Raw genomic sequence first — 26006 nt, 5'->3', positions numbered from 1 at the left:
ATATACCACACTGAAGCCGGATCCTGGACTGACTGACACGGACTCAAACGTGAACACAGGCAGACACAAAACAAGACAGAGCGAGAGAACCAGACCACAGGCATAACAAGTCAACACCGGGCGCCAATGCAAAATGGTCAAAGTGCGCCACTGCCTGCCCATCATAATCAGACACAAAATAATGTAATGTCAGCAGCGAATGAAAGAAATGAAAGCATGTAGCTTTAAAACGACTAGTAACAGCGAAATACATGCCTAAATGAAATTATTACTAGGATACCACCGTGCTTAGAAGAGGAGTCTCAATAGCAAGGCCAAATCTAGCCTACTTAATAAAATCTGGTGTCGGAGGACCATAACAGATGAAAACATAATCGGTGACAGCGCACTTTGAGACAGATGAAAACATAATTGGTGACAGCACACCTTGACGCAGTTGAAAACATAATCGGTGACAGCACACCTTCAGACAGATGAAATCATAATCAGTGACAGTGCACCTTTGCACAGATGAAAACATAATTGGTGACAGCATACCTTGACACAGATGAAAACGTAATCAGTGACATTGCACCTTGACACAGATGAAAACATAATTGGTGACAGCATACCTTGACACAAATGAAAACGTAATCAGTGACATTGTACCTTGACACAGATGAAAACATAATCGGTGACAGCGCACCTTCAGACAGATGAAATTATAATTGGTAACACTGCACCTTGACACAGATGAAAATATAATTGGTGACAGCATACCCACTCACTGACAACATTATTTGTGTCTGTGCATATAAACACTAGTGTATAGGTTGATTATTAGTCAAATAAACAATAAGCTCTACTTACATCATGGGCACACTCTCTGGGCTTTTCATCGTGCAAAGTCTTGACACTTCGCCAGCTAGCTAGCTAACTCTTCTTTGTGGATTTTTCTGCGCAGTAATATGCATGTTCATATTTATGTGCAGGCACACTTTGCACATTTTTTAACATATCATATACCATAGACTCGGTGCTCGAAATATTTGATACGGCAGTGGCAAGATAAACAGGGCTCCATACGTGTGCGCCTTAAACTGTTGTGGGCCCCAATGCAGCAGCATTACCTGCATATATGGTAGTTTCGCCTCTGAGCCAGATGCCACTTTGGAACAACAGAGCAAGGCAGCAATGGCTCCAGCCGCACCGGCCCATGCGAGTGACAAATTTTGTATATAGAGACATTATAAATAAAAACCCTTTGTTCTGCCAAAATCATGTCTGTCCCTCCATCCCGAACATTCCCCCTGGTCTTGCCACAAACACCTTGGGTATTCCTTGCAGTAAAACGAGCATCTGCCAATCATTAGTTAGAATTTCAGAAACAATTATGTAAAATTGATCCCCATAATGAATTACTAGATAGATATTTATTTCATGTTCATATCATCCTGTTATATTCCACAAGTGAACTTAATAAGAAGTATTAATCAGTCTGAGAGGAATACTTTTAGTGAAAACCAATGTTTCCTGCTTTTCTCACCAGTTTTCAAGAGATGACTACACAGAAAAATGAAAAAAGAGAAGATTGTTCTACAAAAAAAAGAAAAAAAATGAGGCCATAAAACTGACACAATTCAATGCAACATATAGTGCTGCAATTCTATAGAAGCAAGAAGAAAACAATGTCTGTGTACTCCTTAGAGTCTGTTTATTCATTTCACACATGCTTTAGCATCTAATGTGACTCATGTTTACTCATCACTCCCACTTTCCATGAAATGTAATTCATGAGCTGAATGAGCATGTGGACATGTGAATGAATAACCCAATCATCAACTGTTAAATGGTTTTTACTTCCACTTTTGAACAGGCTTTGCCATGTTATTGTTATTAGTGTAAGAATGAAATTGGGATAAGCATAACACAATAACAGCACCTGCATTTTTGCTCAATCATTCAGTTTATTAACACATGTAAACAGCATAATAAGCTTATAATCAACTTTTTGAGACAGTGCATGCAAAAGGTCACCAGACGCAGTCAACCAAACGTATCACAAACATGGCGAAATGCCACTGTTTTTAAGGAACACAAACAGCTATTCACCAGTTGGGTTCATGAATCATTGCAGACTGAACATAAATATTTTAAACAATTATGTTCGCCGCATGCCATGGCACTTTCATTGATCTGCAACATGGGGGGTGGGAGGCATTCACACTATTAATGAAAGGATTACCAATATGTAAGCCAGGTGTGCAGGCCAGAAAATGCGCCAGTGAAATGATGAAAAAGTCCCTATGCTGGTACGCACACAGTGCTCTTCACATGCAGAGAAATTCAGGGTAGTGTCCAAAAACAAAACAAAAGAATGTTTTGTTCCACAGATCTCAGCAGTTAACAAGTGAAAAAAACTTCACAAATAAAGAATGAAGATAAGGGGTGTCTGGGTGGCGTGGTGGTCTATTCTGTTACCTACCAACACGGGATCGCTGGTTTGAATCTCCGTGTTACCTCCAGCTTGGTCGGGCGTCCCTACAGACATAATTGGCCGTGTCTGCGGGTGGGAAGCTGGATGTGGGTATGTGTCCTGGTCACTGCACTAGCACCTCCTCTGATCGGTCGGGGCATCTGTTCGGGGCAGGGGGGAATAGCGTTATCCTCCCATGTGCTATGTCCCCCCCTGGTGAAACTCCTTACTGTCAGGTGAAAAGAAGCGGCTGGCAACTCCACATGTATTGGAGGAAATGTGGTAGACTGCAGCCCTCCCTGAATCGGCTAGGAAGAGTGGGGCAACTGACCAAGAACAATAAGGAGAAAAAGGGAGAAAAAAATTCCAAAAAAAAAAAAAAGAATGAAGAAGACATAAGTCATCAACTTGAAAAAAGTTGAAGATGACTTGGTGAGACCATCAACCTTACACTATATTAAAAGAAAAAAAACAAACAAAACAAAAACTTCTCATTTTGGTATTTTTTCAATACCATTACTTCTATCTATTTGTGTCTTTTACATTCTTCATAATAAGTTGGTGAAGCTGCTCACTTGATCACGCTTAAAACAGCAGAGCTTGTCATGGCAAATGCAGTAGGTGACCACATTTGATTGCCTTGCCAGTGCAGAGTATGCAATGGTTTCCTGTCTGACTGTAAAGGCAGGTAAGCTGGCTAACAGAAAACTGTCAGGCAGGTTGGCAAGTAGAAATGCTAATATTATGGTGTTCTACATCAACATGTAAAGCAGACGATGGAAATACCAAGACAGGTGAAGAACGGGATTAGAAATGCTGACTTAAAAACCATCATTGACATCAGCAGGCAGTAACAATAGGAAGTACTGGAAGAAATGACACACCAAGGGTGTCCGGGTAGCGTAGTGGTCTATTCCGTTGCCTACCAACACGTGGATTGACCGTTCGAATCCCAGTGTTGCCTCCGGCTTGGTCGGGTGTCCCTACAGACACAATTGGACATGTCTGTGAGTGGGAAGTCGGATGTGGGTGTGTGTCCTGGTCATTGCACTAGCGCCTCCTCTAGTCGGCCGGGGCGCCTGTCGGGGGGGAGGGGGAACTGGGGGGAATAGCGGGATCCTCCCTCGCGCTACATCCTCCTGGCAAAACTCCTCACTGTCAGGTGAAAAGAAGCGGCTGGCGACTCCACACATATCGGAGGAGGCGTGTGGTAGTCTGCAGCCCTCCCCGGACCAGCAGAGAGGGTGGAGCAGCGACTGGGACGGCTTGGAAGAGTTGATTAATTGGCTGGATACAATTGGGGAGAAAAGGGGGAAAAAATCTAAAAAGAAAAAGAAATGACGCACCATAGACAAATTATTCAAATGCGATGTGTACCCATGTTTTAGAGATATCGGGACATTTCAAACCATGTAAACCCTTTAATCAAAACATTGCTTTCAACTGATTACGCCAGGTATTGATTTTCATATACTCATACTAAAGGAGCATTGCTGTTTGTTTACACAGATGAAGAGCCAGCTCTTGTTTCATTGAAAGTTATAGAAAGATGAATTTATGACACAGTCAGGACACTAAAATGGTTCAGTATTGCACACAATGTCTGCTGTTGGCTGCCTAAAGGAAAAAGAAAGATCACAAACAAAACGAGGAGGAAAAATTAAAATATGCATTATCACATGAGAGTGTTCCCAAAGATAGTATGAAAGTGAATATCTTAAACTAGGAGATTTTTTTTTTTTTTTTCTGCAACTGGGCACCAAGTAGCTTGAGGTAACCCTGAAATAATTAAGCAAGCAATTAAATCAAACAGTAAAAAGATTATGTATTTACTTAATTGTATTAAGAGTAATGAAAGAGATGTGAAGGCAAATGACATGCAAGTTACAAGTTAACTAAATTCATTCATTAACCAAATTCAAACACACATACAGGGAGCATACACAATCAAGCCAAGTCTCTGCGGAGACTGTTCAAATTGTTAGAGAGCGATTTCTTTCTTTTTCTTCCCCCTTTTTCTCCCCAATTGTATCCGGCCAATTACCTCACTCTTCCGAGCCGTCCCCGTTGCTGCTCCACCCCCTCTGCCGAGCAGACAAACTCATGCCACTTACGATGCTGTGGAGTCGCCAGCCGCTTCTTTTCACCTGACAGTGAGGAGTTTCGCCAGGGGGACGTAGCGCGTGGGAAGAGCATGCTATCCCCCCCCCCCCCCCCGAACAGGCTCCCCAACCGATGAGAGGAGGCGCTAGTGCAGCGACCAGAACACATACGCCTTCCGACCCGCAGTCATAGCCAATTGTGTCTGTAGAGACACCCAACCAAGTTATTTCTTATGTTTGACCAATGAGATCAAAGTTCTATTTTTATTAATTTTACGTCAACGTTAATGTTGGATAAATGTGACCTAACGGACAAAGACATGGGCAAACAATAATGACTGGCACTCCATCCGTGTGGAAATATGTACACTGTAAAGTTGTCACATCTGAAAGAAAATGCCGCTTATTACTTTCCTTTCTTTCTTCATGGAACATTTGCGTCTAAACTAGCCGGCAAAAACAACTTCAAAACACATTGCAAGTCATGTCAGCTGTAATCTATGGCGACAGAAAGTGTGGACTGTGAGTAAGAAGTTATTTCTTTAAATATATTGGATATGGGTTTTTGGTAGTATCCAGTTAGACATATATATCCGCCCACTTCTCTACTCTATTCCAGTCTGCAGCTCACTGCACATTCGACACCACCCTTAGCTTGGCCAGTTCTCACTTCCATCAGAGTTGACTGGCTGAAGCCTTAGCAATCTGTAATTTGCACACAGGGTGAGAAAAAGAGAAAACATAGAGAGGGTGTATCAACTAAGGAATAGCAGAGAGGAAGCCTCATTAATGAGTATGTGGTGTATATACAGAGATCCCAGAAGGTCAGTGCAGAGGTAGACCCCTCGACCTGGAAAACCGATGAAGACTCTACCTCACCTTGCCCAGTTTGCCAGAAAGTATTTGCACATTTTTGCTTCAAGTTGTCCCCCTGAACATTTATTTAGCACCTCGAGTCAAGTCTGACAGACAACCACATCAACATACTCGCGTTTCTTTTCAAGAATTGCAAAGATGCAGAGACTAAAACACTGACCCACAGCATAGTCAGTTCCTGTGCCATTTGCCCAAATAAAAGCTCTCATTGTTTCACAACCTTCAATTGGATGGAAATATAATGTTGTTATATGGAAGAGACATGGCTTTACAATTCAATAAAAATATATTTCTATTTCTATTTTGGTCAATAAAAATTGTTGAATAAAATGTTTCCATATTTTAATAATTTCATGTTTTTTTTATTGCTGTGGTATCAAAAGTTTATTTTACTTGTATTATATTAAAGTTCAAAATTCTTCACTATCCATCCATCCATTATCCAAACCGCCTATCCTGCTCTCAGGGTCACGGGGATGCTGGAGCCTATCCCAGCAATCATTGGGCGGCAGGCGGGGGGACACCCTGGACAGGCCGCCAGGCCATCACAGGGTCATTCTTCACCATGTCCTTGAAAAACCATGATGCATCTCATTTTCAAAAATGGGACGTTCACAGCACCATCAGACATTTCTTAATATTTTCCACCGAAAAATAATCACAAACCACACTTTTTATCAAGATAAACTCGCTCTATTTTGCAGCTCCACAAATACGAACGGCAAATGCATTTCCACACTCATGCCATTAGTGATCATACTACAGATGATGTGTTTTTTTCTTGAAGTATGCAGCTGTAGCTAATGAATGGACCACCAGGCTACAGGATTTCCTGCTTTCAAAAGTGCAGAGGTTTACAGATGGTTGGGATGTGCTGTGTCAACTGCAAAAGGTAGTTCCAAATCAAACTGCTCTTGTTATCAAAAATATTCTGAATAAACATGCATAAATGAAGATACACGCGACTGTAGTGTGACCTTCCTATCTTCAAAAACAAACTATATCTTAGTTTTTGAAGGCAGAACGACCAAGCTGGTCAGTCTGACCGTTTTGGATTTTCAAAGTTTAACAACTTTGTGAAAAAAAAAAAGAGATACAGACCTGTCACTCCCTGAATGCTCCTAAAATTGCATATATCTGCATTAAAATGAGTTTTAGATCAATTGCACAAAAAAAAGCTATAAGGTTTACATAAAATGACCATGAGCGGTCAAAAAATTGGCTGGTAATTTGCGCGTGATCATTTCCTTCGCAAAGTTCATCGCTCTGTCCTAGAAACACACTAGTGTCCTCCAGTGCAGAGTAGTAGTCTAAACTTGACTTTCCATTATGACTACCACCGCGGCCTTGCAGTATTTACAGGCGTTGGACACTGGCCATTTTAAATTGTTTGAAAATAGTATTACAGTTGTTAAAATGTCAATTTTGGTGTCAGTCGTTTCTTAACAGACATACTAACATAAGCAATGCATTAATATCCCAACTGGGTATTTAGCTTGACATAATATAGAGTTTACCGCCCACAGTCATTCCAGTAGTTTTTAAGTTCCAGTCGTTGTTTGGGACTGTTTCAGTGTTTATTTTCAGTTTTTTTTTTTACATTTCACATTTTATAGACCTTGTTACGTTTGTTAGATTAGCAATATGTGTTTTTCGTTTTGTTTTTCAGGTAATAGTTTCACTTTTTCAATTTTGCTATTCACGTTTGACCATGTCTCTCTGAAGTTTAAATTGTTTGAAAGTAGTATTATAGTTGTTAAAATGTTAATTTTAGTGTCAGTCGTTTCCCAACAGACATGCTAACATATGCAATGCATTCATATCTCAACTGGGTATTTATCTTGACAGAATATAGAGTTTTAAAAACCGACGGTCATTTTGACGGCCCATGGTCGTTTTACGCAGGAGGGAAATCCCGGTCGTTCTAGTGTTAAACCCACACCCTACTGGACTCTCTTGAAGCGCAGTGAGAAGATTCATGAACGTGGTACAGAAAGTTTTTCAGTGCTGAAGTGATCAGTGAAGATTTTGCCTGTACAATCTTGGATGGTGCGCTATGATGTTTTAATGAAGCCTGAATTCAAAAACAGTGACTCTTTTAAGTTCCTGGTAAGGGGTGTCCGGGTAGCGTAGCAGTCTATTCCATTGCTTACCAACACGGGGATCGCTGGTTCGAATCCCCATGTTACCTCCAGCTTGGCCGGGCGTTCCTACAGACACAATTGGCCGTGTCTGCGGGTGGAAAGCCGGATGTGAGTATGTGTCCAGGAAGCTGCACTAGCGCCTCATCTGGTCGGTTGGGGCGCCTGTTTGGGGGGGGATTGGGGGGGAATAGCTTGACCTCCCAAGTGCTACATCTCCCTGGCGAAACTCCTCACTGTCAGGTGAAAAGAAGCGGCTGGCGACTCTACATGTATTGGAGGAAGCATGTGGTAGTCTGCAGCTCTCCCCGGATCGGCAGAGGGGATGAAGCAGCAACCGGGATGGCTCGGAAAAGTGGGGTAATTGGCCAGATACAATTGGAGGGAAAAAGGGGGAATTCCAAAAAAAAAAAAAAAAAAGTCCCTGGTGGTTTGTGACAAAAACCTATACTCTGTGGGTCAAATAGCACGACTTGGCTATAAAAAGTGTCCCAACTGTCCCTCCTTTCTGGTGTTAAGCTTACAAGAAAACAATTAACAGCACTAAACAGTTACTTTAAAGATAAAAAGCCAAGGTCATTTGCCAGGCTGTAGCGGCATTTTTTATAAATAGCTTAATTGCATTGATGCAATCTCTGCTTTGAACATCCTCAGCGGCTCTGTGGCAATAACTGTCTGGTGAAGATGCTGTCATGGCTGCCTAGTGTGACTCACACAAAGCTGGAGGAATATTGTCCAAAATGAATATCCTTTAACCCCACAGGGAGTATGCTGTCCCACTCTTCTGATGCCTTTGAGTGTCTTGGCCCTGGAGGTCAGCATCTCATTTTACACGGACAAAAATCTATTATAAAACCTATCTCCTCACATGCATTAAATCCACTGGGGAAGTGAGGGTTTTCTTTAATTGTTTTTTTTCTTTCGCTGCTGAGCTGACCTGCTTACAAGTGAGCCCACTCCATGCTGTGAATCTCACTACTGAGAGATTCGATCTGAGCCACAATACATAATTTGTGATTCTATAAAAAGTGTATGGGTAGCAAAGGTGTCACTAAGGGATTTTTTTTTCACACCATCTCTGACTACAGCTCATATTTTGAGTTTGGGGAATGGACATTTCTAGTCTTCAAGCCTCCATCTTCAAACTAAGTTAAAGCCAATAATGATATTTTTCAATTTACACATGATCGATAGACTTCAGCTAACTCCTGCAAATACAGCATAAAGGGGGATACGTGGAGAAACAACACATTCAGTAGCCACCTATTCTGAAAATACCTTTCCAAGCTACCAATGGTCGATATCTGCTACGCTATTTCCTCTCTAATATATAAAATGAAAGCAATTTCTATACCTTAATGCTCAGAAAGTAAAGACCAAATTTTAGAGAACATAACTGGTGTCCTTATGATCTAATGTGAATGAATGAATAAATGAATATATAAATAAAAAGGAGTTTCAGTGGTAACATCTCCAACTGGCTGTAGACTACAATATAGTTTCATTACCGTTTGAAGAGTTCAGAAAATGGTCACCTCTTGGCTCCAATCTTTCTCTCTCACCCCCCCCCCCCCAACAGAACAAAGATATGCCACCCAGCATGACACCCCTGTTCAAGTCCCTTTAAAAATGACAAAAGCTCAAACTGCTGACATGGCCGACCTCCTTGTCCCTTGGAAATGGCAGGGTGCAAATGCTGCTGTGTCCAATATCCAAAAGCCTCCTCTGGAAAACTGTTACAGTAAAGTAAAAATGCGCACTTAGTTGCTTCTCTCTTTCTCTTCCTCCCCAAACTGCCAGTCTCTCAGTGAGGGCATCAGAACAATTCAGAATGGAGTTTGTGGTGGTGATTGCAGTGGCAATGACAGAAAGGGGTGGGGGGAGGGGTGATACTCAAGGGGCATGAGGATGTACTTTTTGAAAAACTTCCTGTAAATGCTTATGTTTTTCATTTCAGGAGGCGCATCTATGAAAATGAGCAAATTATTTGCTACTGTCAATGGATGGCCAAAGGATGGTAGGTGAACTACAGTGGTGGGTTTTCCAGTTAGTTTTATCAAGGGCCAAATCATGTCATGTATGCCAAGCCAAGGGCCAAAATGCTGTTTTGTTTTTCTTCTTCTATTGCACCAGCAAAACTTGTTTTATGTGCAGATGTTGTTGCTGCTGTTATGATATTATTATCATTAGTATTACCATTATTATTATTATTATCATTTTGTTGAGGATACAACGTCATCAAGATGGCTGCCAGCAGGTACTGAGAGATAACCAAGCGCTACAAACAATCTCCAAATCTCAGAAAAATTCTTAAAGTTGAGATCGCATCAAAAAAAGCTTATCAGCTATTTAAAGGCTTTTGTACAGCAATTTTTTTTCCACCACAAAAGTTGACAGAAATGTCGAAGCAGAGAGAAAAACGGATGCAAACGGGAAGTAACATGGTTGAGCTCGTGGAAAACCCGATACGGGAGAAACTGGATGTCAATGGTGAAATCTGCATTTAAAGAGCGCACCGGGCAGTGGGGCCAAAGACTGGGCACAACGAACATCCCAGGTCAATAATAGTTCGCTTCCAAAGCTACAACATGAGGCAAAGGTGGAAAACCTGATCCAGGGAGAAACTGGATGTTAATGGTGAAAACTGCATTGAAAGAGCACAGTGGGCAGCGGGGCCAAAGACTGGGCACAACGAACATCCCAGGTCAATAATAGTTCGCTTCCAAAGCTACAACATGGGGCAAAGGTGCTTCAGGCTGCCTGGGCAAAGAAGGAAGTTCGAGTGAACGACAGCAGGATATTTTTTGATGAAGACTTCACTAGCCAAGTGTTTATGGAGCGTGCAAAATACAGACAAGTAAGAAAACAACTGCAAGAAAGAAAGATTAACTCACGTGTACTTTCTCCTGCAAGATTGAAAATATTTGAGAAGGATGGAAAAATCAAGCTGTTTGACAACCCCCATGCTGCAGCAGAGGGTCTAGGTCTAAGCAGTAGTAGTATTAGTAGTAGTAGTGGTGGTGGTAGTAATAATTTAAGCCTGGGATTCTTAAAGCCTCTGTTGAGTAAAAAAATGCACTCTTGAAACATATTAAGTCCAAAACCAACCATTCAATTATGAACAAATGGACAAAAATAAATGATGTGCATTCGCCAATCAGTGAGAGAAGTGAGAGTGACGGGATGAGGCAATCCTTCTAATAACGGGCCTGTATTCTGGTGTAGCAAGCCTGAGGCACTGGCCAAGATGTGCATTGGAGAGTCTGTTTCTTTCCTGGTTCTTGATCGAGTTCACTGAAGAAAACAATGACTCACATATGTACATGGAGGGGAAAACTGAGTGAGAGCATTGCAATAGCTCTCATGTCCTGGTGCTTTGAGTAAATCAGATGTTCCCATCTCCAAGACCTCCATCTGAAGAGTTGCCTCATCTATGGAAGGTACTAACCATTTGGCCTTTGCAGTTCACTGGCTGTCAGCCAAAAAGGAGAAGGCAGGAAGAGAAGGATGTCACCTGAGATTTTAGGGGAGCTTTCAAATCATTCCTTGAAGTTTTCTGCCAGGCTCATCGCGAAATTCTTCATCACTGTATCCTCCCGCAATTTCGTTCTTCTCGCATTGCTCCCACAGATGTAGGAAGTGCAACTTTCTCCCATGAATGTCCCTCCAAAAGGTCTAGCTTTGACTGGAAAGTTTCAACCACCTCAGACATGTCTGCAACAGTATGGTTCTTGCCTTGTAATTGCAAATTAAGGTAATTTAAATGAGACATGATGTCACACCAAAAAAATAACATATGCTGTCTGGCGTCCAGGTAGCATAGCGGTCTGTTCCATTGCCTACCAACACAGGGATCACCAGTTCGAATCCCTGTGTTACCTCCGGCTTAGTTGGGCGTCCCTACAGAGATAATTAATTGTCCGTGTCTGCGGGTGGGAAGCCGGATGTGGGTATGTGTCCTGGTCGCTGCCTCCTCTGGTTGGTTGGGGCGCCTGTTCAAGGTGGAGGGGGAACTGGGGGGAATAGCGTGATCCTCCCACATGCTACATCCCCCTGGTGACACTCCTCATTGCCGGTTGAAAAGAAGCAGCTGGCGACTCCACATGTATTGGGGAAGCATGTGGTAGTCCGCAGACCTCCCCGGCTCGGCAGAGGGGGTGGAGCAGGGACCAGGACAGCTCAATAGAGTGAGGTAATTGGCCGGATACAATTGGAAAGAAAAAAGGGGAAAAATGCACAAAAAACCCCCCAAAAAACAAAAACATATGCCATCACCTTACCAGGGCAGCATGGTGGCACTTTGGTTAGCGCTGTCACCTCACAGCAAGAAGGTCCAGGGTTCGAACCCTGAGGTTGTCCAACCTTGGGGGTCATCCCAGGTCGTCCTCTGTGTGGAGTTTGCATGTTCTCCCCTGTGTCTATGGTGGGTTTTCTCCAGATGTTCCGGTTTCCCCCACCATCAAAAAGACATGTATGTTAGGGTTAATACTGCCCTTGACCGAGGCATGACAAGATGAACTGGAGTTGGTCCCTGGGTACTGCATGGTGGCTGCCCACTGCTCCTAGCTACACAGCTAGGATGGGTTATGCAGAGCATAATTTCCCAACGGGGAGCAATAGAGTATATCAAATATCAAAATCAAATATCAACATATCAAAATCAAACCTTATTTCACTTAAAAATATCTGATATTCTTGGGCTTTTTGGCTCTGCAGTCCAGATAAAAATGACAAGCTCATCACACAGGTCGCACACCCTCTCCAACACATGGCCTTTGCTCAGCTAGCAAACATCATTATGCAGCAAAAGATCCTTGTGTTCCACTGACATTTCCTCCAGCAATAGTAGTCCGAAAAGGTGATGTTGCAGACTAGAACTCTCGCTAACAAAATTTACTAGTCTTGCCATAGTACCCATCACCTCTTTCATCTCCCCACACAATTTAGTGCACAACACTGATTTATGAATAATGCAATGAAATGCAATGAAATGCTAAGAGTGCTGGGTCAACAGCAGCAAGCTTGCTTACCAAGCCCTTGTCTTGTCCTACCATTGACAGAAGCCCATCAGTGACAAAACACAAATTTGCTCATATCTAAGCCATTCTTCTCAAAGAACTGTGTTAATTCATTAAAGAGTATTTCCCCAGTTATGAGCCCAAGGAAAGGAAGCAAACAAAGTAGCTCTTCCCAAAAGGTCTTCCCATCAAAAAAATCTTGTGTACACAGATAGCTGTTCCATATCAGTTTGGTCATAAGACAAGTCTATGGCTAGTGATATGGCTTCTGGTTTCTTTGCTGAGTAGACTGGAAAAACACTCCTTCACTAAAAGTTCTACTCTTCTTGTTGCCGTGTTAGCTGACAATGGCACCTGCTTTAATAACTCCACGAATGTTTTCTTGTCGACCCTGTGATGGTCTGGCGGCCTGTCCCCCCCTGCCGCGCAATGACTCCTGGGATATGCTCCAGCATCCCCGCGACCCTGAGAGCAGGATAAGTGATATGGATAATGGATGGATGAATGAATTTAAAACTTCACCAACCATATCAATTGCACACATTTTAATCAACTCAGCATCAGTGAATGGCTTCTTAACTTTAGCAAGGTTCCATGAAAGATGCAATGACGCAGCTGTTGCACTCTCTTGTGCCAATGTTGATTTACAGATAGTAGAAATGGAGTGCTTGTATGGTGTTATCATATTTGCTATTTTTTGTTTGCAGTGATCTGATTTTGCAGGGTAGTTGGTATTAAAACTGCCAGCATGTATAATGTTGAAGTGCTGCTTGAGATTATCTGCTTTGCAGACAGCTACAGACTGCAGGCATATCAAGCATGTCAGTTTGGCATTGGCATGGTCTGGTAAATTACAACAAACTGACTAGTCCAGTCAAATTTAAACTGATGGTTTTCCTGGTTGACTTTCCGTTTTTCATGCAGGCCATGTTCTTGGTTTAGGACAGTTATTGATTACCTGTGACTTAGCTGGTGAGTGGCTCTGTCTAGTCAAGGACTGTAGAGAGCACAGAGTACATCTTACATCTACGTGCGCTCTACGGCATAGGAGAAGTGTATGATGTGGGGTGAGGTCAAAATAAAGTAGAGCAGCACACACTTTATTTCACGTGTTGTGTACTTTATTTCAAATGTTATGACAGGTGTGCTAGGGCTAATGTGTCAGCGCAGGCCAGATATTTGGCTCTCTCAGGCCAGACTTGGCCCATGGACCACTTATTGGGGTTTAGGGATAGAGTGTATACTTCTGGTACATAAGATAATATAATTGTAATATAGTGAGAGTATACAGTATTGTATATGTGCATGATGGATTGTGGAGTCCTGGTATGGTATAATGTATTGGCAATATAGTATATAAGCAATATGGTATAACATATGCACACAGGTTGTCTATTACTCAACCATAACAAAACTCTGCATAGTAGCGACATACCTGTTGTGTATACATGCTTGCCTCCGATTTCCTGTTGTTGTTCCATTTATTTCTTCTGTTTTTTTTAAAAAATGTTTTGTGTGTTGTCTGCAATTGCTAGAAGCTGCTATGTACTGGAGTCAAATTCCTTGTGCGCATAGGCACCTTTGGCTAATAAAGTTGATTCTGGATTCTGATTTCCCTCCAGAAATCTCCATTCCCTACCAATGCCCACAAGGGGACATGGGGAGAAAAGGGCACTGTAACAGTATTACATCCTCTTACAAAACCTTTTCATTCTCTGGAAAAGATCTTTGCATTTTCTTGAGAAATACTTTACAGTGTTCACTTGCAAAACTCCCCCCCCTTTTTTTTTCTTCCTGGAAATACCTTTCATTTCCAGATCACTCTACCAAACAGCAACATTACAGCACAGGGAAACAAAACTGGCTGCTGCAGATAAGATGGTTCAGGTATCACCATTTGTAGCAAAGTAACACTAATTTATGGTGAGAATTCCCTGAAGAAGTCATTACAGACAATAACAAAATTTCATGTTTCTATAGCTTTGAATAAATAATAATAATAAATGTTATATCGCACCTTTCTGAACAGCATTACGAGGTGACTTGCACAACACTACATGGTCAAGATAAAACAATAAAATACAATAAAAACAGAACATAATGCCAGATCCACTCCACAGAACAAGGTAAAACACAGTCAGGATAAAGTCACAAGAACATAATTAAAATGAAGAGAATTAAGCCGATAAAACAATGATTATGATAAAAACAATTAAAATAAGGTGATGAAAGGAAAATATAATTAATTACAAATGTAAAATTATAAAAATATAAGATATAAACAATATGAAAAATAAAAAAGGGTAACAATGGATTTACTATAAAAAAGCCTTCCTGTAAAAGTTAACAAGTTTTAAGTAGTGATTTAAAAGAAGGCAGTGCGTTTGCTAGCCTAATTTGCTCAGATAAGGAGTTCCACAGCTGTGGGGCTCTTAGAGAAAACCCCTGGTCACCTTTAGTAACGAGGCTGGCTGAGGAAACCTGCCTGAAGAGCACCGGCAACGACCAGGTCCATGGAGTGTGAGTAAATCAGTGAGGTACGTAGGAGCGAGGCCATGCAGGGCTCTAAAAGTAATTAGTAAAAATGTTAAACAATCCTATACCTAACAGGTAACCAGTGAAGCATTGCAAGGATGGGAGTGATGTGTTCATGTCTATTGGAACTTGTTAACAGTCAGGCAGCTGAGTTTTGGATGAGCTGGAGGTAGGAGACGGACTAAATACAGGGAGCTGCAGTAATCCAGACATGATGAGATGAATGCATGGATATTTTTTTTTCAAGGTCTGTTTGAGATAGAATATTTTTAACTTTTGCAATGTTCCCAGTTTGGAGAAAGCAAGACTGTACTACCTTGGTTATGTGTGTGTCAAAATGAAGCTTAGAGTCAAAAAAGACACCCAAATTGAAGGCAGGGTGCTTAACTTTGGAGGACATGCTCCCTAGACTCTTTTCCAGGTCGCCAGTTAACTAAGGGGGGCTGAATAAAAAGACCTCAGATTTGGACTCGTTGAGCTGGAGGAACTTTTGTGACTTCCAGCACTTAATATCGAAGAGACAAGCCATAACACAAGAAAGATTGTGTGTGTCATTACCAGTAAGCGGGGTGTTGTCTGCGTAACAGTGAAAATTAATATTATGATGACTGATGATCTGACCCAGGGGAGCATGTAAATGGAAAATAATAATGGACCAAGAATTGACACCTGGGGGACACCACATGCGAGGGGGCCTGGGGATGAGGATAATTCTCCCATTATAACAGAGAAAGATCTGTCAGATAGGTAGGATTGGAACCAGGCAAGAACAGTACCCTTAATGCCAACATAGTTTTCCAGGCAATTTAAAAGGATGTTGTGGTTGACCATACCAAAACTGAAACTCAGGTCAAGCAGAATTAAAACTGAGCAAGCACCAGAGTCAGCAGTGAGCAATGAGTCACTGGTAACTTTAAAGAGAGCTGTTTCTGTCCTGTGGTGGGTACGGAATCCTGATTGAAATTAAAAAAAAAAAACTTTTCGTGTGTGATTAGTTGAAGATCAACAGACTTTTCTAAGATTTTAGGTAAAAAAGGTAGATTTGAAATTGGTCTAAAATTGCTTAAAACAAGAGGGTTGAGAGTAGGCTTCTTCAGGAGAGGTCGGACTATTGTGTGTTTAAAACTAGATGGGAACAAACCTGTAGACAGTGAGCAGTTGATAATGGAGAGAATTTGTGGGCCAACAATGTGAAATACATCTTTCTGAAATCTAGTGGGGATGGTGTCCAGTTGACAGGTGGAAGAGTGCAAGTAGGAGATTAACTCTTCTAAGTCTAATAGAGAAATTGGCTTAAAGTGAGTCAGACTGGCAGAGGGTTCAGTGCAAGTGGTGAAATTGCTCATCACCGGTATAATGTGGACCCTAATGTCAACTATTTACTTAATAAAGTGGTGGAGAAACTGCTTGCATTTTTCAGTGGATGCACCCAAAGGGTGGCTGGGGGGGCTAACCACTGAATTTATAGCCTGAAATAAAACAAGAAAGCCAGTGTTTACTGTAATTAATTTAACCTTTAACTTTGAAAATTCTGTTCGTCAGCTGATTCCAACCAGCAAGTTTGCTAGATTCTCCTCCATTTTTCTACATCAGGAAAATATATATAGCTAGTGAATATGACTCACTAAAAAAAAGATAACACATTTGTGTCCAGTACAATTGTTTATAAGTCTGTAAATTACTCACTGGCAATCATAAGCCCCATTAAAGGTTGAAGAGGCCCAAATTTTATCTTTTTGCCTATATGTGACACTGATCTGATTTTTTTCTGAGCTATGTGTTCACAAAAATCTTATCTTTTCATATCAGACTTGGGCCACTTTTATACATGGTCCTATAGCTGATACATATCTGATCTTTTGCCATGTGACCACTGTGAGAATGCTAAAATCAGATTTGTTATTTTTACAATGAGAAGGCACAGATCACTGTCATCATCAGTGTCAACAATAGTTCAATTAAATAACGGCAGGCAACGGCAGTGACAAGAGTCAGTAGAGAGATAGGGAAATGTATAATTTATCATCGGGTGGGGTATTTCCATTCAAGCGTTCAAGCGGACTTACTATCACCTGACCTCCACAGCAAATAATCCCTAACAGGAATGACTGCACCACTATTTAATGTTTTATGAAGGCCTGTCCGGGGTAAGGTAGTCTCACGGGGCCAGACGTTTATTAAGCGTCTGGAGATAACAGTGAGTGAATTTGGCCTAAATGTGGGTGGGATCAATTAGAAAGTTAACTAAGTTTGAAATTTTGAAAATAATCCAACATATTGTGAAGGCAGAGCTCAAAGCAGAGGCATGGAGTCTAACAGGAAATTGCAATGGTGCACTTGTCAGCATTGTCCAACTGAAAACAAGCCTGTGGCTACCATGAGTGTAAGCTAGCATGGCTGAAGAGTCACTAAAACAGACTCCAGTCAATCATGTAGATGTTTGTCACATGTGCAGAGAACACATTACATGTTTTACAAACAAAAATTACTTTTTTAAAGGAAATGAATGTCCAGTGAAACTGGACTACACTTTGGCCTCAGAGAACATCACTGGACTGGTACGAAAAGTGAAAGATGAGTTTCTGGCAGCTGTATGTGGCCTCTGCCTTTTATAATTGCGAGTACACAGCCAAAGTAATTGGGATATGGGAAGATTTGGCAGCTACGTTTGCGAAAAGACAAACTCTTGGATTTGCATTTGAGCTTAAAGATGTGCCAGATGTTTTGCTTGTGTTTTCAGTTATACTTGGGGCATTAAAAGTGTATGGACTGGAAGAAGTTTGGGGGCAGACTTTAGAAGGAAGTCCTGTGAGTATAGCCTTATCAGTGGTGAATTTTGTAGCAATCCACTACCAAAATTTCAACAAGTTGTCTTCAGATGTGTACTCTTGTCCCGAAGCAATAAAGTCATGCCTTGCCCTGCAAGACTAGAGGTAAGTTAAATGATATGACAAAAAGTGTTAGTAAGCTAGCTAGCTGACAGATTTTTTTTTTTTTTTGCAGTCTTTATCTTCCTTTGTTAAAGTGAATTTGGATGGGATGTTGCACTCATATGCTGTGTAGCTGCCGAGAAAAGTAATGATCTCACTAAAAAAAAAAGTGGTGATCAAGCAATCAAAATAAAAACAGCAGAAGTGGAAGTGACTGATTCACAGATTTATTGGGGAGAATAGCATGATCATCCCCCTGGTGAAACTCCCCACTGCCAGGTGAAAAGGAAGTGCCTGGCGACTCCACATGTATTGGAGGAGGCATGTGGTAGTCTGCAGCCCTCCCCGGATCGGCAGAGGTGGTGGAGCACAGATCGGGACGGCTAGGAAGAATGTGGTAATTGGCCAAGTAAGATTGGGAGAAAGGGGGGGGGGGTAAAAAAAATGCCCTATAAACTCCACCACAGGTTTTTTCGAGAGGGAAAAGGCAGGGGAGCTCATTAGGATTTAGAGACAGATTGATGAATGTGAGGTTGAAGAGGTCGCAGCTCCGTAAAATGAGTGTTGTTTGTAAGTATCTTTTATATATGTTCTTTATGTTTTTGTTATCTGGTATTTTCATTTTCAAGTTCTGTAAATAAAGAAAGAAACCAGCAGCCCTATTGTCTGGCCTTCATGTTTATAAAAGATAAATCCACAAAACTGATGTAGGCTACTTTGAGGAAAGACTGCCCACTGGGAATTAAGGTTTAATGGTATTATTGATTATTTTGAGCTAACTATTGGATCAGATTATGCTACTGTAATCAGCGTCATCTATCTCATGTATGAGCCCCCCTAGAGAAACCCGATAAAATATCACTTTTGCAGAATATTTTCAAAACAATGTGCCACCAGTGTCAAAAGTAGGCTACTTAAGGACATTGTTGCAATTTACAATTGCGAAATAGGAAACAATCACATACTGCACTATTTTAATTTACATAGGTTTTCCTATCAAAAATATAATAACCTAATATCCATCCATTATCTGAACTGCTTATCCTGCTCTCAGGGTCACATGGATGCTGCAGCCTATCCCAGCAGTTATTGAGCGGCAGGCGGGGAGACACCCTGGACAGGCCGCCAGGCCATCACGCTCGGCTGACACACACACATATTCATACCTAGGGACAATTTAGTATGGCCGATTCACCTGACCTACATCTTTGGACTGTGAGAGGAAACCAGAGCACCCGGAGGAAACCCATGCAGACACGGGTAGAACATGCAAACTCCACACAGAGGATGACCGGGGATGACCCCCAAGGTTGGACTACCACGGGGCTCGAACGCAGGACCTTCTTGCTATGAGGCGATTGCGCTAACCACTGCGCCATTGTGTCAATAACCGAATATATATATAATATTATTATATAATATTATTATATAATATCATATTATATAATATTATAATTTAATAATATAACAATCCCGATTTTCCAGAATAAGGGCGATGTGCAGAACTGTAGCAATGACAGAGGTATAAAGTTGATCAGCCACAGCATGAAGATATGGAAAGAGTAATAGAAGCTGATTTAAGAGGAGAGGTGATGATTAGCAAGCAACAATATGGTTTCATGCCATGAAAGAGCACCACAGATTGCAGAGGTGTAAAAACCAGGTCCAGAAAGTAAATGTCCAAACCGTGTATTTGCTCCAACCATGTTACTAAACCAGCTGATTTAATTAGCTAGTTTTCCCTACCTAGTTGAGGAGTGGTGTTGACTAGAATCTGCTGGTGTAGTGCATGAGTGGAGCAAATACATGGTTTGGACTTTTACTTTATGAACCTGGTTTTTACACCTCTCACAGATGTGATGTTTGTTTTGAGAATGTTGATTGAGAAGTACAGAGAAGGTCAGAAGGAGTTACATTGTGTCTTTGTGGATTTAGAGAAAGCATATGACAGGGTGCCGAGAGAGGAGGTGTGGTATTGTATAAGGAAGTTGGGAGTTGCAGAGAAGTATGTAGGAGTGGTGCAGGGTATTTATGAGGGAAGTGTGACAATGGTGAGGTGTGCGGTTGGAATGACAGATGGGTTCAAGGTGGGGGTGGGATTACACCAAAGATAGGCTCTGAGCCCTTTCTTGTTTGCAATGGTGATTGATGGATATGTTGACGGATGAGATCAGGCAGGAGTCTCTGTGGACTTTGATGTTTGTGGATGACATTGTGATCTGTAGCGAGAGTAGGGTGCAGGTTGAAGAGAGCCTGGAGAGGTGGAGGTATGCACTGGAGAGAAGAGGAATGAAAGTCAGTAGGAGCAAGACGGAATACCTATGCGTGAATGAGGCGGAGGACAGTGGAATGGTAGTAGATCAGGGGGTGATACTGGTGACAGTCTGACAGTAGCCTACCACTTTCAAGCAGCACCTGCCATTAGGAAACATTACGTGTCAGTTTGAACAAGAGCGGCATATCACTGTAGGAATTGACATATGCTGCTGAACCACTAGCGGCATACCATCAGCCACTTTTCAAACTCGGCATCACTCTTTTAAGATGATTCTGTGTAACAAGCCATCTGTTGCATCAGGTTAAAAAGTATGCAGCTCCACTGTAAAACCACAGAAAAGTGTCTTGCATCATGTATCTTAGCTACTATAAGGTTGAATCTCGTGTACTTACTATTTTCAGCCATGCAACTCACTATTCAGAGGCTAGCTAAGTAGCATGGAGTGGTCAGTTTCTAGTGGTGAGACCTCTAGTTGATCCTCAGCACAGTATCTGCCAGTTCAAACACATATTGCTGCACCATGCTGATCCTACCTGATGCTGCCATTGCTAGCAGAGCACTAACTAGTAGCTATGTCATGAACTTTTATACCAAACTGAAAAAAAGGTGCAATGGCTAACTTTATGCAATGACAAAAGGGTGGATCACACATTTGACAAGATTGTTATCCTCATTTTCCAAGTATTTTGTGGATCTTGCAGATTTTATAGATCCTGAACCAAAACTTTTACTGATTTTTTTCTCTTTTTTTAATAACTGCATAATTTTCCCACTGGGGTACTGGAATCATTCTATTCTAGCTTGCGACAGGATTTCCATGGCAAAATGATTCATTATTATAAAAATATTGCCAATAAAATGTGTTATCCATATTCCAGGCACTGATTTCAATGTTGACTTCATTTTTTAACGTTTGTCAGGTTATGTTTAACTTTTTCCGCATAAATATAATGATTTGCACATTATAGCGGGTCAATCTAGCAATGTGAACAAGACACTTTGTATAATGTAACCGAGGTTGACTATCAACTCATGGGCTTGCCATATGGCTGTCTGTGAATATGTATAAATCATAAAGTCAGGACAGTCTTACAATTTACTCTTTCCAAATGTACCATCCACAAACCGCAAATCTGGGGGATTAAGTTGTAATTCCATGAAGACTGCACAATATACTATCTTACTGGAAATGATGGATATTATTACACCACAATGATTTGTGGGCTAATAGTGCAAAAACAAAGAAGCAAAGAAACATGCGCCAAATATTTGAAGTTAAGCAATTTTTCTTCAAAGAAGAAAAGAATGAGTTTGCTAACATCTGCTCAAATTAAAGATGTTAGTTTGATGAGTTGTGCCTCACTTGATTCTTTGGGAAAGTTTGAAAATGCTGTGGAAGCTTTTCTTTCTTTCCTTTTTGTTTTTCACATAATTGTGGTTAAGTTTCCTTGCCAACTCATCTGTCGCTTAAACTAATGGGCAAATTCCTATTCATTAAACTGAATACAAACAAAAATGACAATGCACTTTTATCTTTACTTGTTGTTTGTATTTTGGTAGAGTCCTTAGCCAAGATATGATAGAATGTAGACAACAAATCAATATTTCTTTTCATAGCATTTTAGTTTGTTGGCAGCTCATGGACTTTTCTTTGGCAGTTTTTGTGAGCCGATGTTTCCCTAACTTTGACAGACACGTAGTTGATCGTGAGATGCATATACTAAAATAGCTGGTCAAAAACACATGATTATGGTTATAGTGAGATTATCTTTCTAAAATGTTGACTTAATCAGTAATGCCAAGCATTTTTGTTCACATACATTCCAATACATCCTAAATTATTCTGATGATACAACTCTAATATCTGTTAAAATTCAGGCAACCCTGTGCTGGACCAACATGGTGTGAACAAAGTAGTTGAGTGGAGTGATAATAATGCTCTTGAGTAACACAAAGAAAAATGAAGAAATTGTATTTCATTCACCATCTGACTCTTAAAGTTTCTATTGTTACCCATAATGGGAAAAAAAGCAGGAATGTTCATGCAAATACTTGGGTGTAAAGATAGACCATCTGTTATCCTGGAAAGAACACATTGAATGTATATGCAAAAAGACAAATAATTTATTTTCTCTGCTGTCTTAGGTAATTTGGCACCGGTGAGCAGACAAAATCTTCTTTTGTTTTTTTAATTCTGTGAATGAGTGCTCTACAGTATTTTACTACTACATGGTGCAAGTGTTTGTCCACTACTTCAGTCAAAAGTGCTCCTCTAAATGAAAACGTGCTCAAAGATTGTAGACCAACCCCTAGAGAAAATTTATAAATTAGCTTACCATAAGAGGTAATGTTGGCCATGCCTTAATATTAACATATTAAGGCATGACCAACAACATTGTCTCTGACCCCAGCCATGTCCTGAACAGTGAATACAAATTGTTACCATCCGACTGGAGATATAGGGTTTCATGATTTAATAAGGTTAGACTAAAGCAGTCTTTTGTACACCAGTCAAACCTAAAATAAAATATGGAGCTTAATCCAAGATCAAATGTACATTGAAGAGCCTTAAATATTGTTTTCTGTGATTGTAAGGTTAGTTATGTTAAACGCATGAATCTTTGTTCCTTGTCTTAATTATTGCCTTTTTTGTGATGTTGCAAATGGAGATGCTGCGATGCAAGACATTTTTTCAGATTTAATCTGACAATAAGCCATGTCCTGAACAGTGAATACAAATTGTTACCATCCGACTGGAGATATAGGGTTTCATGATTTAATAAGGTTAGACTAAAACAGTCTTTTGTACACCAGTCAAACCTAAAATAAAATATGGAGCTTAATCCAAGATCAAATGTACATTGAAGGGCCTTAAATATTGTTTTCTGTGATTGTAAGGTTAGTTATGTTAAACGCATGAATCTTTGTTCCTTGTCTTAATTATTGCCTTTTTTGTGATGTTGCAAATGGAGAAGCTGCGATGCAAGACATTTTTTCAGATTTAATCTGACAATAATAGCATTATTATCATCATCATCTACATCATCATACAGATGGAATGCTATGTTTTAACATTCCCAGAATTTTTTCATAACATAGGCTAAAAAATTACTTTACAAGACTGATCAAATGAAACTAAGATGGCACTTTAGAGCTTATTTATATTTTTGTCAACCTTTGTCTCCGCTGACTTTGCTGACAGCTAGCTAGCTAGCCCATATGATCGTTTTTAGCAATTGCTGGAAAATAACACTGCACAACAAGAAATGTACATTTTCCACACATTGCAAAAACACATTTTTGATTTTTGCTAGTGCTTAATTTGTAAATCAGCAGGTCCCTGAACACAGAGGCTGAATCCAAATGTCCAACTTCCGGACTTGCGGACTGAGCCCTAGTGGACTTAGGTTGTACGTACTGTGACGTGTTCACCATCATCATGTCAAGTCTACGAGGGGCGCAAGACTGCAAGGCTATAAAAGCCGCTGATTGACAGGCCTCAGGTCTGTTTCACTCATTGCTGTGGAAACGTTTGAGCAACAACTACATTCATGTACACGGTGATCGCTGCATCACTGGCCTATGTAATCGTTGTACTCCTCACACAAAACCAGAGGCTGAGGGTTGTTTTTCCCTGTATTGCCTTTTAAGAATCTCCCATTTCTTTTTGGCTTGCTCACTCAACATAAGACCATTTAGTTTAATTTGTTGAGAATTTTTTGGGGAAGAATCGACAATATTCCACAATAAAATAAGATGTAATTCTACAGAAATGGCTCTATAATTTTCTTGAGATATGCATAATGGGACATGTGCCACTAAGTCGTTTTAGCATAATCCATTATTACCATACTCACATAAAGCCCTCAGCTGAGGAATGCCTCACACCTGTGAAAAGGTGGTCTTATTCCTCACACAAGTTGATGAATCTGTCCCTGCAGATAACAAGATATAAACCCCATTTATAGGCTTTTTTGTGAGTGAACAAAATGATATTCACACATTTCTATACAACATTTAGGCTACACACATCAAATACAGAAATGTTTGAAAATAACGACCAGACTATGACTAAATAAATTGGGTATTACTTACATTAGAAGACATTGTTTTGTTGTTTTTTTGGTCATTTTTTTTTAGCTTATATACTTGGCATTACACTGTACAGCTTTTATAGGGTAGGCTGCAATAATAAAATGCATTTTGATTACCTCTATTGCTTATACTGCTACATATTTCTGTATCATGGTGTGGTTGAATATTATTTCTGGCCTACAAGATTCAAGTAATGTTCTGTTTTACACATTCATAATAAGTTCATTCCAAAGAGCAGACTCTATGGAAGTCTGCAGAAAGGCTGCTTGAGGCTCCTTATGGACATAATGAATTGTTGATTTGGACAGCCCTCAGCATTCACAGACTTCCTGGAAACGTGCCTGCAAAGTCCGTGAGTCTGCAAGTGCAGTAAAGTCCGGACATTTGGATTCAGCAAGAGAGGGTGGTGTTCTTCCGGCGGGTCAGGGGGAGAGAAAAATTCACTAAACACATCAAAAATATCCACTGTGCCTGGAGCACGTTGGGCAATGCCTAAGTACTAGCTGTTAAAAGTAAACAAAACTAAGCCATCATCACAAACAAAGCCTTATTTATATATAGTTATTAATCGAAACATTCACAATAATCACTCAAAATTATCGGGGGGGGGGGGGGCGTAGAAACAGTTGTTTATGGTTTGCAGCTCTTTCTCTCTCTCTCGCTCGTTGACTGTCTCTTCACTTACCTGTCATTTCCCTTCTGTCTGTGGATTGCTACAACGGGGAAAAATGGAACTGGGGCCAAAAGTTACGTTTACAACCACGAAAAGCAAGCAGGCTAAGAAACTAAACTAAGTGATGTGTTCTGTCTGTCTGTCTGGCTTTCTATCCATCACTTCTGCTATTATCGCCACCCTGTTGATTCTCCGAGACAACTTTGGACTGCTTAGGCGGGTCTGACTCACCTACTGGTTTGAAGAAATTCAACTAATTTGATTGTCTTTTGACATTTCACCCGTTGTCCCCTTGTTGCTGAGGGTATCCAAACATTAGTTCATGTGACATGCACAAAACTAAAGGCCAATTTAACCTTCTGGCGTAGAATCTATGCCATAGGTACAGTGTTTGTATGGCATGGCCGTGTAACCTATGCCGTAGGATACGCCATGCCACAACAACTGTGACTGGTCCACTTGGTAGCATTGCATTTCCTTCTACGCTTCTTCTTCTTCGTCTATTCCTTCTTCACCAACCAGTTGAGTAAATCATGGACCAAAGTGAGGAGCGATTAATTGAGGAAGTTTTATTTGTTTCGTTCCTGCCCGGCACCACATGTAAAGCACCAGGACACAGAATCAAATTATGATGACAACAAGATAAATATAACATGTTCTTTGTAATGAAGAGTGTCACTGAGTGACCTGACGTCGCTCTCTCTTTTTTGTTTTTTAATCAGATTTAAAATGTATCCCCAATAGGCAAACAAGTGATTTATTAATAACTTCAACAGGAAATAAAGGAATGACAGAACAGATACACAAAAATTATTTGCAGATTTTGATAGTGACAAAGGTGTTGGATCCAATCAAATGCCAGTCCCAATCTGGGAGGTCCTGGATCCTATTTCAGCAGGATCC

The 26006-nt window shown here is 40.7% G+C and overlaps 1 protein-coding gene across 1 annotated transcript in view; it reads right to left on the bottom strand.

The window, feature by feature from the left end:
- The window catches only part of igsf21a (immunoglobin superfamily, member 21a), a 396954-nt gene that overhangs the window by 196597 nt on the left and 174351 nt on the right, over positions 1-26006 (bottom strand). The gene's annotated exons all lie outside the window — the stretch shown is intronic.

The sequence above is a fragment of the Lampris incognitus genome, chromosome 2, assembly GCF_029633865.1.
Source record: "Lampris incognitus isolate fLamInc1 chromosome 2, fLamInc1.hap2, whole genome shotgun sequence".
Lineage (NCBI taxonomy): Eukaryota > Metazoa > Chordata > Actinopteri > Lampriformes > Lampridae > Lampris > Lampris incognitus.
This window is presented reverse-complemented; position numbering and strand designations above follow the sequence as displayed.